Genomic DNA, 15,652 nt, shown 5'->3' on the forward strand with positions numbered 1-15,652 from the left:
TTTCCTTCTCCAGGAGATCTTCCTGACCCAGGGATCAAACCCATATCTCCTGTGTCTCTTGCATCATCGGGCAAATTCTCCTCTGTGTATAGTCCTTTTACTCCTTACAGATACAATGCAATTCTTATCAAATTATCAATGCCATTTTTTTTTTCTACAAAATTAGAACAAAAAAAATTTACAACTTGTATGGAAACACAAAAGACCTCAAGTAGCCAAAGCAATCTTGAAAAAGAAAGTCAGAGCTGGAGGAATCAGGATCCCTGACTTCAGACTACACTACAAAGTCATCATGACAGTATGGTACTGGCACAGAAACAGAAATATAGATCAGTCAAACTGGATAGAAAGCTCAAAGATAAACCCACACACCTATGGTCACCTAATCTATGCCAAAGGAGGCAAGAATATCCAGTTGAGAGAAGACTTTCTCTTCAATAAGTGGTGCTGTGAAAACTGGACAGCTACATGTAAAAGAATGACATTAGAACACCCCTGAACACCATGAAGAAAAATAAACTCTAAATGCATTAAAGAGCTAAATACAAGGCCAAGCAGTACAAAACTCTTAGAAGAATATATAGGCAGAATATCCCCTAACATAAATTGTAGCAAGATCTTTTTAAACTTACCTCCTAGAGTAATGAAAATAAAATTAAAAATAAACGAATGGGGCCCAATTAAACTGAAAAGCTTTGGCACACCAAAGGAAACTACAAAGAAGACAAATCTCACCATGGGAGAAAATATTTGCAAAGAAACTAACTAAACCCACCAACCAATCAGTGGCAAAAAGATACTAATTATTAGAGAAATACAAATCATATCTACAATGAGTTATCACCTCACACTCGTCAGAATGTTCACCATCACAAAGTATATAAATAATAACTGCTGGAGAGGGTGTGGGGGAAAGGGAATCCTCTTGCACTGTTGATGGGAATTTATACTGATACAGCCACTATGGAAAATAGTACGGAGGTTCCTTAAAATCAAAACAGAGCCACCATATGACCTAGCAACCCCACGTCTAGCCATATGAAAATGATAGTTGAAAGAGATACATGCACCCCAATATTCTGCATCACTATTTCCAATAGCCAGGTTGGAAGCAACCCAACCATTTATCAAGAGTGAAATGGTTAAAGAATATGTGGTACCTAATAGGGCTTTCCTGGTGGCTCAGACCGTAAAGAATCTGCCTGCAATGCAGGAGACCCGGGTCTGACCCCTGGGTTGGTGTACAAGCATACAATGGAATGTTACTTAGTCATAAAAAAGAACAAAATAATGCCATTTGCAGCAACATGGATGGACCTAGAGACTGTAATACTAAGTGAAGTAAGTCAAAGAAAGACAAATATGATAGCATTTATATGTGGAATCAAACAAAGACAGAGGTGAACTTATCTACAAAACAGAAACAGACTCAGAGACTCAGCGAAGGAACTTATGGCTACAGGGAGGGAGGGAGGGAGGGGTATACTGGAAGATTGGGGTTGACATATACACACTACTATATATAAAATTGACAACTATGAGACTACTGTACAGCACTGGGAACTCTACTCAATACTCTGTAAAGGCCTATATGGGAAAAGAATCTAAAAAGAGCAAATGTATGCGTATTCATTTTGCTGATTCACTTTGCTGTAGACCTGAAATGAACACAACATTGTAAATCAACTCTAGTCCATAAATTTTTTTAAATGGCAGTACTATCTGAAGCAGTCTACAGAAGGAATGTGATCCCTATCAATTACCCATGACATTTGTCATAGAACTAGGGCAAATAATCCAAACATTTATATGGAACTATAAAACATGCAGAATTGCCAAAGCAATCCTCAGGGAAAAACAACAAAGCCAGGGGTATAACTCTCTCAGACTTGAGACAATACTATAAGGCTACAGTAATCAAAATAGTGTGGTACTGGTACAAAGAGCAATATTGCATAGGAACCTGGAATGGTAGGTCCATGAATCAAGGCAAATTGGAAGTGGTCAAACAGGAGATGGCAAGAGTGAACATCAACATTTTAGGAACCAGTGAACTAAAATGGACTGGAATGGGTGAATTTAATTCAGATGACTATTATGTCTACTACTGTGGGCAAGAATCCCTTAGAAGAAATGGAGTAGCTATCAGAGTCAACAAAAGAGTCTGAAATGCAGTACTTGGATGCAGTCTCAAAAACAACAGAATGATCTCTGTTTGTTTCCAAGGCAAACCATTAAATACCACAGTAATCCAAGTCTATGTCCCAACCAGTAATGCTGAAGAAGCTGAAGTTGAACGGTTCTATGAAGATCTATAAGGCGTTATAGAATTAACACCTAAAAAAGATGTCCTTTTCATTACAGGGAACTGGAATGTAAAAGTAGGAAGTCAAGAAACACCTGGAGTAACAGGCAAATTTGGCCTTGGAGTACAGAATGAAGCAGGGTAAAGGCTAGTGGAGTTCTGCCAAGAGAATGCACTGGTCATAGCAAACACTCTCTTTTAACAATACAAGAGAAGACTCTACACGTGGACATCACCAGATGGTCAACACCGAAATCAGATTGATTATGTTCTTTGCAGCCAAAGATGGAGAATCTCTATACAGTCAACAAAAACAAGACCGGGAGCTGACTGTGGCTCAGATCATGAGCTCCTTATTGCCAAATTCAGACTTAAATTGAAGAAAGTAGGGAAAACCACTAGACCATTCAGGTATGACCTAAATCAAATCCCGTATGATTATACAGTGGAAGTGACAAATAGATACAAGGAATTAGATCTGATAGACACAGAGTGCCTGATGAACTATGGGTGGAGGTTCACGACATTGTACAGGAGACAGGGAGCAAGACCATCCCCAAGAAAAATAAATGCAAAAAAGCAAAATGGCTGCCTGAGGAGGCCTTACAAATAGCTGTGAAAAGAAGAGAAGCAAAAAGCAAAGGAGAAAAGGAAAGATACACCCATTTGAATACAGAGTTCCAAAGAATAGCAAGGAGAGATAAGAAAGCCTTCTTCAATGATCAGCGCAAAGAAATAGAGGGAAATAATAGAATGGGAAAGACCAGAGATCTCTTCAAGAAAATTAGAGATACCAAGGGAACATTTCATGCAAAGATGGGCTCAATAAAGGACAGAAATGGTATGGACCTAACAGAAGCAGAAGATATTAAGAAGAAGTGGCAAGAATACACAGAAACTATACAAAAAAGATCTTCATGACCCAGATAATCACGATGGTGTGATCATTCACCTAGAGCCAGACATCCTGGAATGTGAAGTCCAGTTGGCCTTAGGAAGCATCTCTACAAACAAAGCTAGTGGAGGTGATGGGATTCCAGTTGAGCGATTTCAAATCCTAAAAGATGATGGTGTGAAAGTGCTGCACTCAATATCCCAGCAAATTTGGAAAACTCAACAGTGGCCACAGGACTGGAAAAGGTCAGTTTTCATTCCAATCACAAAGAAAGGCAATGCCAAAGAATGCTCAAAGTACCGCACAATTGCACTCATTTCACACGCTGCTAGCAAAGTAATGCTCAAAATTGTCCAAGCCAGGCTTCAGCAAGACGTGAACCGTGAACTTCCAGACGTTCAAGCTGGTTTTAGAAAAGGCAGAGGAATCAGAGATCAAGTTGCCAACATCCGTTGGATCATCGAAAAAGCAAGGGAGTTCCAGAAAAACATCTATTTCTGCTTTATTGACTATGCCAAAGCCTTTGACTGTGTGGATCACAATAAACTGTGGAAAATTCTGAAAGAGATGGGAACACCAGACCACCTGACCTGCCTCTTGAGAAATCTGTATGCAGGTCAGGATGCAACAGTTAGAACCAGACATGGAACAACAGACTGGTTCCAAATAGGAAAAGGAGTACGTGAAGGCTGTATATTGTCACCCTGCTTATTTAACTTATAAGCAGAGTACATCATGAGAAACACTGGGCTGGAAGAAGCACAAGCTGGAATCAAGATTGCCGGGAGAAATATCAATAACCTCAGATGTGTAGACGACACCACCCTTATGGCAGAAAGTGAAGAACTAAAGAGCCTCTTGATGAAAGTGAAAGAAGGGAATGAAAAAGTTGGCTTAAAGCTCAACATTTAGAAAACGAAGATCATGGCATCTGGTTCCATCGCTTCATGGGAAATAGATGGGGAAACAGTGTCAGACTTTATTTTTTTGGGCTCCAAAATCACTGCAGATGGTGACTGCAGTCATGAAATTAAAAGATGCTTACTCTTTGGAAGGGAAGTTATAACCAAGCTAGACAGCATATTAAAAAGCAGAGACATTACTTTGCCAACAAAGGTCCATCTAGTCAAGGTTATGGTTTTTCCAGTAGTCATGTATGGATGTGAGAGTTGGACTATAAAGAAAGCTGAGCACTGAAGAATTGATGCTTTTGAACTGTGGTGTTGGAGAAGACTCTTGAGAGTCCCTTGGACTGCAAGGAGATCCAACCAGTCCATCCTAAAGGAAATTAGTCCTGAATGTTCATTGGAAGGACTGATGTTGAAGCTGAAACTCCAATACTTTGGCTACCTGATGCGAAGAACTGACTCTTTTGAAAAGACCCTGATGCTGGGAAAGATTGAAGGCAGGAGGAGAAGGGGACGGCAGAGGATGAGATGTTTGGATGGCATCACTGGCTCAATGGACATGAGCTTGAGTCAACTCCGGGAGTTGGTTATGGACAGGGAGGCCTGACATGCTGCAGTCCACGGAGTCACAAAGAATTGGACACATGAACAACTGAACTGAACTGAAGTGATTGGTAAAAAACAGAAATATGAATCAATGGAACAGAATAGAGAACCCATAAATAAACCCACACATCCATGGTCAATTAATCTTCGACAAGGAAGGCAAAAATATAAAATGGGAAAAAGTCTCTTCACCAAGTGTTGTTGGGCAAGTTGGAAAGCTGCATGTAAATAAATGGAGTTAGAAAACACCGTCAGACTATGTACAGAAATAAACTCCAAATGGCTTAAAGACTTAAACATAAGACATGACTCCATGAAACTCCTAGGAGAGAGCCTAGGAAAAACCTTCTCTGACCAATGTTTCCTCAGGTTAGTCCCCAAAGGAAATTGACATAAAAATAAACAAATGAGACCTAATTAAACTGAAAAGCTTTTGCAAGGCAAAGTTAACCATATAAATACAACCCACAGAATGGGAGAAAATATTTGCAAACAATGAGATTAATTTTCAAAGCATACAAACAGCTTATACAACTCAACAACAACAAACAAAACCCAATCAAAAACTGGGCAAAGCTGAATAGACATTTCTCCAAAGAAGAAATAGAGATGCCAATAGGCACGTGAAAAGATGCTCAGCTGTTAATTAATAGAGAAATGCAAATCAAACTATAATCTCTTGGTAGAAACCATGACAGAGAAAGAATATTAAAAAAAAGAAGGTTCATACAGCTATATAACTGAGACATTCTGTTGTACAACAGAGATCGGCATGACACTGCAAATCAACTATACTTCAATTTTTTAAAAAGTCTACAAACAATAAATGCTGGAGAGGGAAAAGGGAACCCTCCTATATTGTTGGTGGAAATGAAAATTGGTATAACCACCAGTGAGAACAGTATGGAGATTCTTTAAACACTAAAAATAAAACTACTATATGTTCCATCAATCCCACTCCTGGGCATTTATCTGGAGAAAACTTTAATTCAGAGAGATACATGCACTACAATATTCATTACAGCACTATTTACAGTAGCCAAGAAATGGAAGCAACCTAAATGCAAGACAAATATCACACAGTACCACTAATATGTTAGTAAATCCAACTTGTAAAAAAAATGGCATGGATGAATTTTATATACAAAACTGAAATACACTGATTTTGAAATCAAATTTATAGTTACCAAAGGGGAAACATGGGACTGTGAAGGAGTTTGGGGTTAACATATACACATTACTACATGTAAAATAGATAACCAGCAAGGATCCATTGTAGAGTGCAGAGAACTCTACTCAATATTCTGTAATAATCCTTAAAAGAAAAGAATCAGAAAATGAATAAATGTGTATGTATATATATATATATATATATATATATATATATTAACTGACTCACTTTGCTGTACATCTGATTCTTCCACAATACTGTAAATCAACTATACTCCAATAAAATTTAGAAAAAGAGTCTACAAACAAGTATGTCATTTTGCAATCCATTCCAGCCTTTCATGTTAAATCTGATTGTGTATGGCTTGAATGCAACTTCCAGGAAGTCTATGTAATGTTAGTGTGGCCATGTTCAAGCCACACTGTTTTACCCAATGGTAATTTCAGTATTTATCTCTGGAGACTAGCAAAGTATTTAGCATGAAGGAGATGACCAGGTGGGGAAAGAACCCAGTCACCAAGTGTGGAAGAATTCATGACATATTTTCAGCGGTCCTTGTTCTCCAAACCAGGGCTTCCTTGGTGGCACAGTGGTAAAGAACCCACCTGCCGATGTAAGAGAACCAGGTTCGATCCCCGGGTCAGGAAGATACCCTGGAGGAGGGCATGGCAATCCACTCCAATATTCTTGCCTGGAGAAACCCATGGAACAGAAGACTGGCAGGCTACAGTTCATGGAGTCACAAAGAGTTGGACAGGACTGAAATAAACCTGACAGGCAGGAAGTTAGCTGAGAGCAACCAAGGCACCCCCTTCAGCTAACTGCCCAATAGTGGCCTAATCCCACCAAGCAATCTACCAGCCTCACCCCTAATACGCCCCTACCAGTACTCCAAAATAATCAGGGAGCAGGAAAAAACACCCCACCAACCTAGCTTACAGGACTTTCCCTACTTCAGCACAGGGCACACGTCACATTATTATCCTGTACTAAAGCAACCTTTGGTGGCCACTAGACTCATTAACTTCTTATAAATATTCCATGAATATATACATCTAATTTAACAGACTGAATTATGGGAAGGATATGTGTGGTAGATAGAGTATCTGGTTATATAACCTTCAGCTGTCAACCAAGGCTGTCAATCAATGGCCCCCTTGGATTATGCAAATTACCCTGGCTTAAAAACTCTGTACGCCAGCCCTCCAGGGACATTTGCCTCCCTTGGTAAGACCCACCTCTCTCTTGGTGTTCTTTCTTTGTGTGTGCTCAGTTGTGTCCAATTCTTTGTGACCTGTTCTCTTACTGTTAATAAACTTTCTTGGAAGGATAAGACCTTAGGTTCTTGCATCCTTACCAAGAACCGAGGCCCATAGGAGGAAGGGTCTCCAGACTCTATCTGCTAACATTTTGGTGCCAAGACTCAGATTTTCTCTAAGCAACAGACCTTGTCTCTCCAGATCTCTACCACTCCTCTCCTCTGTGCAGGCACAAAGGAACTGCTGATTTCTCTGCTCCTCCATTCTCTCTCAATCCTCTATCAGTGGAGCAGACTCTTGCTCCCAACCTCCTCCCCATCGAACCGTCATTCAACCTGAGCCTACTTCTTCAGACAATGTCAGAGATTCAGGTAAGCCTCCACTTTCCCATCAGAATAAGAAACGGCCCAGACCCTGACTGGCCACCAGGCATCTGGGACACTTTTAGTTGGGTACAAGCAGGAAATGTCCTCCCCAGCTCCCATGTGGTGCTGGACTGTAAGCCATCCTGTCGATTATGATCCTGGGACACCAGGCTAACTGTCCTACTATTTTCCAGATGGGAAACCAACCATCTGCCCCTAAGGGGATACCCTTGAGACGCACCCTCCAAAACTGGTTACAATTTGACCCTGCCACGCTACAGAAGAGGAGACTCATTTTCCTTTGTAATATGATCTGGACCCAATATTACCTTTCAGACAGGGTATCCAGGCCCGTAAATGGAACCATTAATTATAACACCATTCTCCAAAAGGCAAATTTTGGAGACTTATTCTGCAAAATGCAGAACAAATGGTCTGAGATTCCATATGCACAACTTTTCTTTATCCTATGGGATAAAGAGGATTTCCTTACAACTAGTAAACTTACTACCCTTGCCACCCTGATACTTAAGGAAAATCCCTCAATTTCACCAGCCACCTCACCAGCCAGCACTGCCCCACCACCTTTCAAGGGACCTCGGTTACCTCCATCAGCTAAAGTCTGTCCCTTGGTGGAAGCACAAAGAGGCGAATTTGGCCCACAACTAGTCCATCAACTCTTCTTATTGGTAGAACTAAAGCAGATTAAGGAAGAATTGGGTAGCTTTTCAGACAATCCCACTAAATATATTGAGGGATTCCAACATATCACTATGGCTTATGAAATGACCTGGAAAGATATCACCATAATTCTAAACCAGACCTTCTCTGATACTGACATAGAAAGAGTTAAAAGAGAGGCAAAAAATTTGCTGATGGACTCCACCTTTCTGATACTAAATATCCCATTAGGGAAATGGCAGTCCCCAGCATTAATCCCAAATGGGACTACAATCAGAAAGAATATCAATGGGAAATAAATCATTTTATCATCTGTATCAAAAGCAGGCTTTAAGGCAGCCCAACATAAAGTCATAAACTACTCCCAAGTAACAGCAATCAGCCAGCAGCCCAGGGAAAATCCAACAGCTTTCCTTAATAGGCTGAGGGAAGCATTCATTAAATATACCAATCTAGATTTGGACTCTTAAGAGGGACAAGAGATTATAAAAGATCAGTTGTCAACTCAGCACCTGATATTAAACACAAATTACAAAAACTAATGCAAGACCCTAGCATCACCTTAGATGAACTGGTGAATGCAGCCTCCATGGTCTTCTATAACCGAGACCAAAAGGCTGAGGCCAAGGCCCGGGAGAAAGAAAGAAGAAAGGAATCCAGGCATGCCCAAATGATGGCTGCCAGCTGCCCAAATGAGGGTCCAGCTGTCCCCAAGACTACTCTGACTTTACAGCCCAAAAAAGACAAATGTTGCATTTGTCACCAAATGGCCACTGGGCACAGAAGTGCCCCAATCGGGATAGACCTCCTAAGACTGCTTGCTATCAATGCTATCAGTTGGAACACTGAGTGGCCCTTTGCCCCTCAATCTAAAGGGACCAAGAACCAGTGACTGCTACCCAGGACTGAGGAGATCCCCTCCAGTTGACCCCAATACAAGAGATCAACATCACTGGACTGGAGCCAAGGGTACAAATGGATGTGGTGGGTAAGTAAACCATTTTCTTACGTGATGCTGGGGCCACTTGTTCTGTCTTGACTTCCTTCTCTGGACCCTACTCCTCTTGGAGCTGTACCATCATGGGAGGGCTTTTACTAACCCCTCTTCTGTGTCTGGGAGGGATTTGGATTCTTCCACAGTTTTTTACATATGCCTGACTGTCCTAGCCCACCTAGAGAGGGACCTACAACAAAAATGGGATGCTACTCTCTCTCTCCCTAGGAGGGTCATATGGATCGCCCCACCCCGCAACTTTCAGAAAACTTTAGGAGTTCTCTTAACTAATGAAGATACCAAAAAATCCCTCCAGGTCAGATGGCTACAACAAGTCAACCCACTGGCCTGAGACCAGGGGATCCCAGGAAAAGCTAAAAATGCAATGCGAGTCACAACAGCTCTAAATGATCCACATAAATTTCCCCAAGACCCAATTCCCCTTAGGCCTGAAGCCCGCCTGGGACTTCAACCCATCATTTTCAAAATTCCTATCCCACGGACTCCTTATCCCCAATACCCTGATATTAGCACTGAAGAAAAAGGATGGTATTTAACTGCCTGGTCTAGGATTTCCGAATCATTAATGAGGCAAAAATTGCCCTACACTTGACAGTCCTCAATCCTTACATACGTTTAGGAAAAGTACCCCCAGATAGCAGCTGGTTCTCAGCCCCAGATTAAAAAGCTGCTTTCTTCTGCATCCCACTGGCCCCAGAATCACAATACTTGTTCACATTCGAATGGGAATCTCCATCACAAGCTCAACAACTGACCTGTACTGTCTTGTCCCAGGGCTTTAGGGATAGCTCCCCCTTCTTTGGACAGGCACTAGCCTGAGATTTAGATTTAAATCTTGGGCTCCAAAATCACTGCAGATGGTGACTGCAGCCACAAAATTAAAAGACACTTGCTCCTTGTAAGGAAAGCTATGACAAATCTAGACAGCATATTAAAAAGTAGAGACATCACTTTGCTAATAAAGGTCCACTTAGTCAAAGCTATGGTTTTTCCAATAGCCATGTGCGGATGTGAGAGTTGGACCATAAAAAAGGCTGAGCACCAAAGAACTGATCCTCTTGAACTGAAGTGCTGGAGAAGACTCTTGAGAGTCCCTTGGATGCAAGGAGACGAAACCAGTCAATTCTAAAGGAAATCAACCCTCAATATTCATTGTAAGGACTGAGATTGAAGCTCCAATACTTTGGCCACCTGATGCAAAAACACAACTCATTGGAAAAGACTGATGCTGGGAAAGACTGAAGGCAAAAGGAGAAGAGGATGGCAGAGGATAAGATGGGTAGATAGCATCACTGACTCAATGGATATGAATCTGAGCAAACTCTGGGAGACAGGGAAGGACAGGGGAGCCTGGCATGCTGCAGTCCATGGGGTCACAAAGAGTTGGACAAGACTTAGTGACTGACCAACAACAACACTTGAGGGGGGAACTTTCATACAGTATATAGATGACCTCTTGATTTGTTCCCCCTCTCAACTCCAGGCCATTCGACATACCATTCAGGTCCTTAGTTTCCTGGCTGAGCGGGGTTATAAGGTGTCCAAATCTAAGGCTCAAATAGTATAACAAGTTTTCTATCTCAGAAGGATAGTGACCCTTGGCAGGTATAGCCTTTCAGCAGATGGTAATGGCTATATCCGCTTACAGACTCCCACCCCACATAAACAGCTGCAAGCATTCCTGGGCCTAACTGGGTATTGTAGGATTTGGATACTCAACTACCATCTCACAGAGCAGCCCCTATATGAATCTCTAAAAGGCAGAGATGATCAAATACCCTTTACAAGGGGGCCATCCCAAAAGAAGGCCATAGAAACCTTAAAAAATCTCCTTTGAAGAGCTCCAGCTTTAGTATTTACTCAACCTGTACAAGCTGTTCCAACTTTACACCCACGAAAAAGAGCATGTTGCCTTAGGGGTCCTCACCCAAAGTCTAGGAGAAACTCTATAGCCAGTAGCCCATTTTTCCAAACAATTGGATTCCACTGTGAAGGGCAGGTCCCCTGTCCTGCGACACTGGGAGCATCATCCCTCCTAACAGGAGGCCCTTAAGTTTGCCCTGGAAGCACCCATACAGGTTCTCACTGCCCATCAGGTATCAGATTTACTTAGTAACAAGGCTTCAGCCTGGCTTTCAGACAATAGGATCCTCAGATATCAAATCTTTTTTTTTTTTTTTTTGAAGACCCACAGATATCCCTGGGTGTTTGTAGGACTCTAAATCTAGCAACCCTGTTGCCTGGAAACAGGGGGAAAAAGTCCTTCCTATATTGTTCCAAGGTCTTTACAATTTCCTTAAATGCCCACCTGGACCTCTGGGATCAACCTTTGGCCAAATCATGGATGGAAACTGTTACATAGCAGAGGGAAAACACAAGGCTGGATGTGTCATTGCGTACCCCCATAAGGTCACTGACACCCAAGCTCTGCCTCAGAGTTCATCTGCACAACTTGCTGAACTCACTGCACTCACCTGAGTGTTAGAATTGGCTAACGGGGAAAAGGGTCACAATTTACACTGATTGTAAACATGCTTTCTTGATCTTACATGCCATGCAGCCATCTGGAAAGAAAGAGGATACCCATGGGGTCGCAGAGTCAGACACGACTAAGCAACTGAACTGAACTGAATCTCCAAAAACAGCCCCATTAAATATGGCCCTCAGATTAATCAGCTACTCCAGGCCTCCAACTGCCTACAGAGGTAGCCATAGTTCATTGAAAAAGCCATCTGACACTACAGAGGGAAATCAATTTGCAGTCCAAGCTGCTAAGCAGGCCTCCTCTAAAGCAGCCCCATGACAGGGAGCTCTCATCCCTCCCCACTGCCACTTCCTCTTCACCTGTATGGAGGGAGAAAGGCGTGGGCAGCCCGAAAGGGTTTCCACCTAGACTTATTCAGATGGTACACCTCTGATGGGACTCTTCTTGTCCCCAGGAGTCATTAATGCCCTCCATGAATTCACATTTGGGAAGGGATGCCTTCTCTGCCATGGTATCTAGAGTCCCAAAAGGCAAAGAACTTAATCAACAAATCTGGCAGGTATCCAGCTCTAGTCTGACCTGTTCCTATAATAACTCCTAGGGAAATAAATGTCCTGCCTTGGTCCAAGCCATCCAACGACACGGGACTTACCTGGGGAAGATTGGCAGGTGGATTTCACCTGGATGCCTCCTTCCTAGGGCTACAGGTATTTACCAGTCTTTGTAGACATCTTCATAGAATGGATAGAAGCCTACCTAACTAGGACAGAAAAAGCCCTAGAAATTACCATTAAACTTCTACAAGAAGTCATTGCCTGATTTGGTCTTCCCTGGTTCCTTCCAAGTAATAACGGGTCCTCATTTATTTCCACTATAACCCAGTCCATCGCCAAAGCCCTCAACATAAGGTTTGCTCTATAATACATTGCTCCTGAGGCCCCAATCCTCAGGAAAGGTAGAAAGAGTCAATAAGTTCCTCAAAAGCATCCTCTGAAAACTAACACAGTTCTAAACTGGGTAACTCTTTTATCTGTTTCCCTCTTTTGAAGTAGAATAACTCCAAAGGATCCGCTCGGACTGTGTCCATATGAAGTCTTATACAGACATCTTTTCCTAAAATCAGACCTATTTATGGACAGGGAAACCCTAGGACTACAATCTTATGTAACCAAACTGTCAATGTTCCAACAGGCCCTTGGGGAAACTGACCTGGAAACCAACCCTCCTAGCCTTCAGCCAGCCATACGATACTAATCTGGGGAAAAGGTCCTTATCAGAACTTGGAAGGACGGGTCTCCTGAGTCCCAGTTGGACCCTACTTGAAAGGGACCTCTTTCAGTCCTCCTTTCCTTATCCAAAGTCCATCAAGTTTCCAGGAATCACCACCTGGATTCACCATTCTGTGGTGAAGCTGTAGAAACCACCCTCTGAAAACTCAGACTCCAACATCCTACTCCTGTGAACCACATGAAGCCCTTAAATTCCTCTTCAAAAGGACCAAAGATAAATAACAATCTAACTCTTTAAATACATGGCCTTGTAACAGTCTTGATATCTTGATTGTCCTTTCTTCTGAGCTTGTGCCCTCCTGTGGGTAATCCTATCTCACACCTATGGCACCCAGCCTTGGTCATCCTGTCTTTCTGAGGCCTACATTAGGCATCATTCTTGACCAAATGCTACCCAAACTCACTCTCACCTTACCCCTCCCCTGGTCCATTATACAAATCTAAACTCTCTCAGCATCCCTTAGACCCAGAGGATATTTACAGACTGTAGCTACTGCCCACAACCTATTCTCCTCCAGGCTACGTACCTTCAGCACTAGCCTTCAGACAATATCATCCTTGCCAATAGAAATTTGGTTCAATGTCTCATCTTACCCAGATGCCCAACTTGATCCTAGGACTAGATTGTATAGAGTCTATCTTTCGATAGACCCTCATTGCACAATTACTGGTCTGGGGACAACAAACCTACTTTGTAAAATTCTATGTTGCTTCCAGCATCCATGCAGGCAAACTTGGACCCTCTGTTCCCCCATGGAGAACAGAGGCTGGGAGTCTCACTGGCCAGGAACACTAATCCCCTAATTACACTCCACTCCTACAGAACCAACTTACCCCCACCTCAAGGCCTCTTTTTCATCTGTGGAACCTCAGCATACATGTGCCTGCCCTCAAAGCAGAAAGGAACAAGTTCCCTGGGTTACATCATACCAAATGTTACCTGGATCAATGATCCTCCCCAATACACTATAGAGTAGTTCTGAACTAGAACATGGAGGGCAGCGATGGGGCCTATCCTCTCCCCATTCATCTTTATCCTAACAGGCATCACCAGAATGGCAATCAGCGGGGGGCACTTCAATTCATATATCCACTCAATTAACCATGGCCAGGTCAAATGTCCACCATCTTGGGAAAACTTCACACCCAAATAAACTCATTGACAGGTGTGGTATCCCAAACTGGTGGGTACTTGAACTTTTAACCAAAGCTGAAGGAGACACATGTTTCTTCTTAGGAGAATAATGCTGCTTCTACATCAACAGATTGGGAAAAATCACCACAAGTCTATTCAAAACCAAACAAATCTTAAGTGGAGTAATCACAGTGATGTCCTGGTTCCAGTCAAAAAAACCATTGTGAGATCCATTCTAATATCCCACCTATATGTATTTTCTTAATTCTATTGTTTGTTCCTTGCTTCCTCAACTTACTATCCTAGTTTGTTTACTCCAGGTTAATAAGATACAAGCCCAACTCCTGATATAACCAGGATACCAGCCTTTAGCCTCTCCAACAACCTGCTCATACCATTCCCCCCTTAGATGGACATCGACAGCTGCTTCCAGCCTCTCTCATTGACAGTTAGTGAGTGACGGACACCCAAAGCCCCTCTTTACCCCTGGACAGCAGGAAGTAGTCAGAATGAATGATGAACTATGCCCATCTCCCCACTGAATTGAGGAGATGCACTTGAGGTGGGGAATGATAGGAGGGGGTTAGCTGGGAACAGCTAGAGGTGGCCCCTTTAGCTAATCACCCAATAGCTGCCTAATCCCATCAAGCAATTTACCAGCCAAGCCCCTAATATGCCCTCACTAGTACTCCAAAAATAGGGGGCCAGAAAAACACACTAGCTGACTTGCAGGACTTTCCCTACTTTAGCACACACGTACACTTGACAATATCCTGTACTAAAGTAACCTTTGGTGGCCACTGGACTCATTAACAGCTCATAAATATTCCATGAATACATACATCTAATTATAACAGACTGAAGTATGGGAAGAACATGTGTGGTAAAGTATCTTTTGTTATATAACATTCAGCTGTCAATCTACAGCCCCCTTGGATTATGTAAATGACCCTGCTTAAAAACTCTGCACCCCTCTCCAGGGCTATTTGCCTCCCTTGGTGTGGCCTGCCTCTCTCTTGAGGTGTTGTTTCTGTCCTTTCTCTGTGTGTGCTCAGTCGCTTCGTCGTGTCCAGCTCTTTGCAACCTGTTCTTTCTTTCCTTATTGTTAATAAACTTTCTTGCAATGGCTAAGACCTTAGATTTTTTTTGTATCCTTACCAAGAACCAAGACCCACAGGAGGAACGGTCTCCAGACTCTTCTGCTAACAAAACCTCGTTATGTCACTTCATTCCTTTCTCCTTTACACAACGACAAACACTAAGGACACAACTTTTACCTCCGTGTGTGCCAGACACTGCTTCAAATGAGTATTTTTTGCTATTAATTCATTGATCCTCATAGTATCCCATAATGTAGCAACTCTATTTCAACTTGAGAGTAGAGGGAAAAAGGCACAACTGAGCTTTTGATAACCACCCAAAAGGAGCAGTGCCAGCAATTTAGTAACAGAAGAGTCTTTCCTTAAATTTGTTTTTATTGGGTTGTTCTCTCCTTCATTCTGCCACCCTAACCCAGAAATTAGGTCGGCAGAATACTC

This window comes from Bos javanicus, chromosome 28, assembly GCF_032452875.1.
Source record: "Bos javanicus breed banteng chromosome 28, ARS-OSU_banteng_1.0, whole genome shotgun sequence".
Taxonomy (NCBI): Eukaryota; Metazoa; Chordata; class Mammalia; order Artiodactyla; family Bovidae; genus Bos; species Bos javanicus.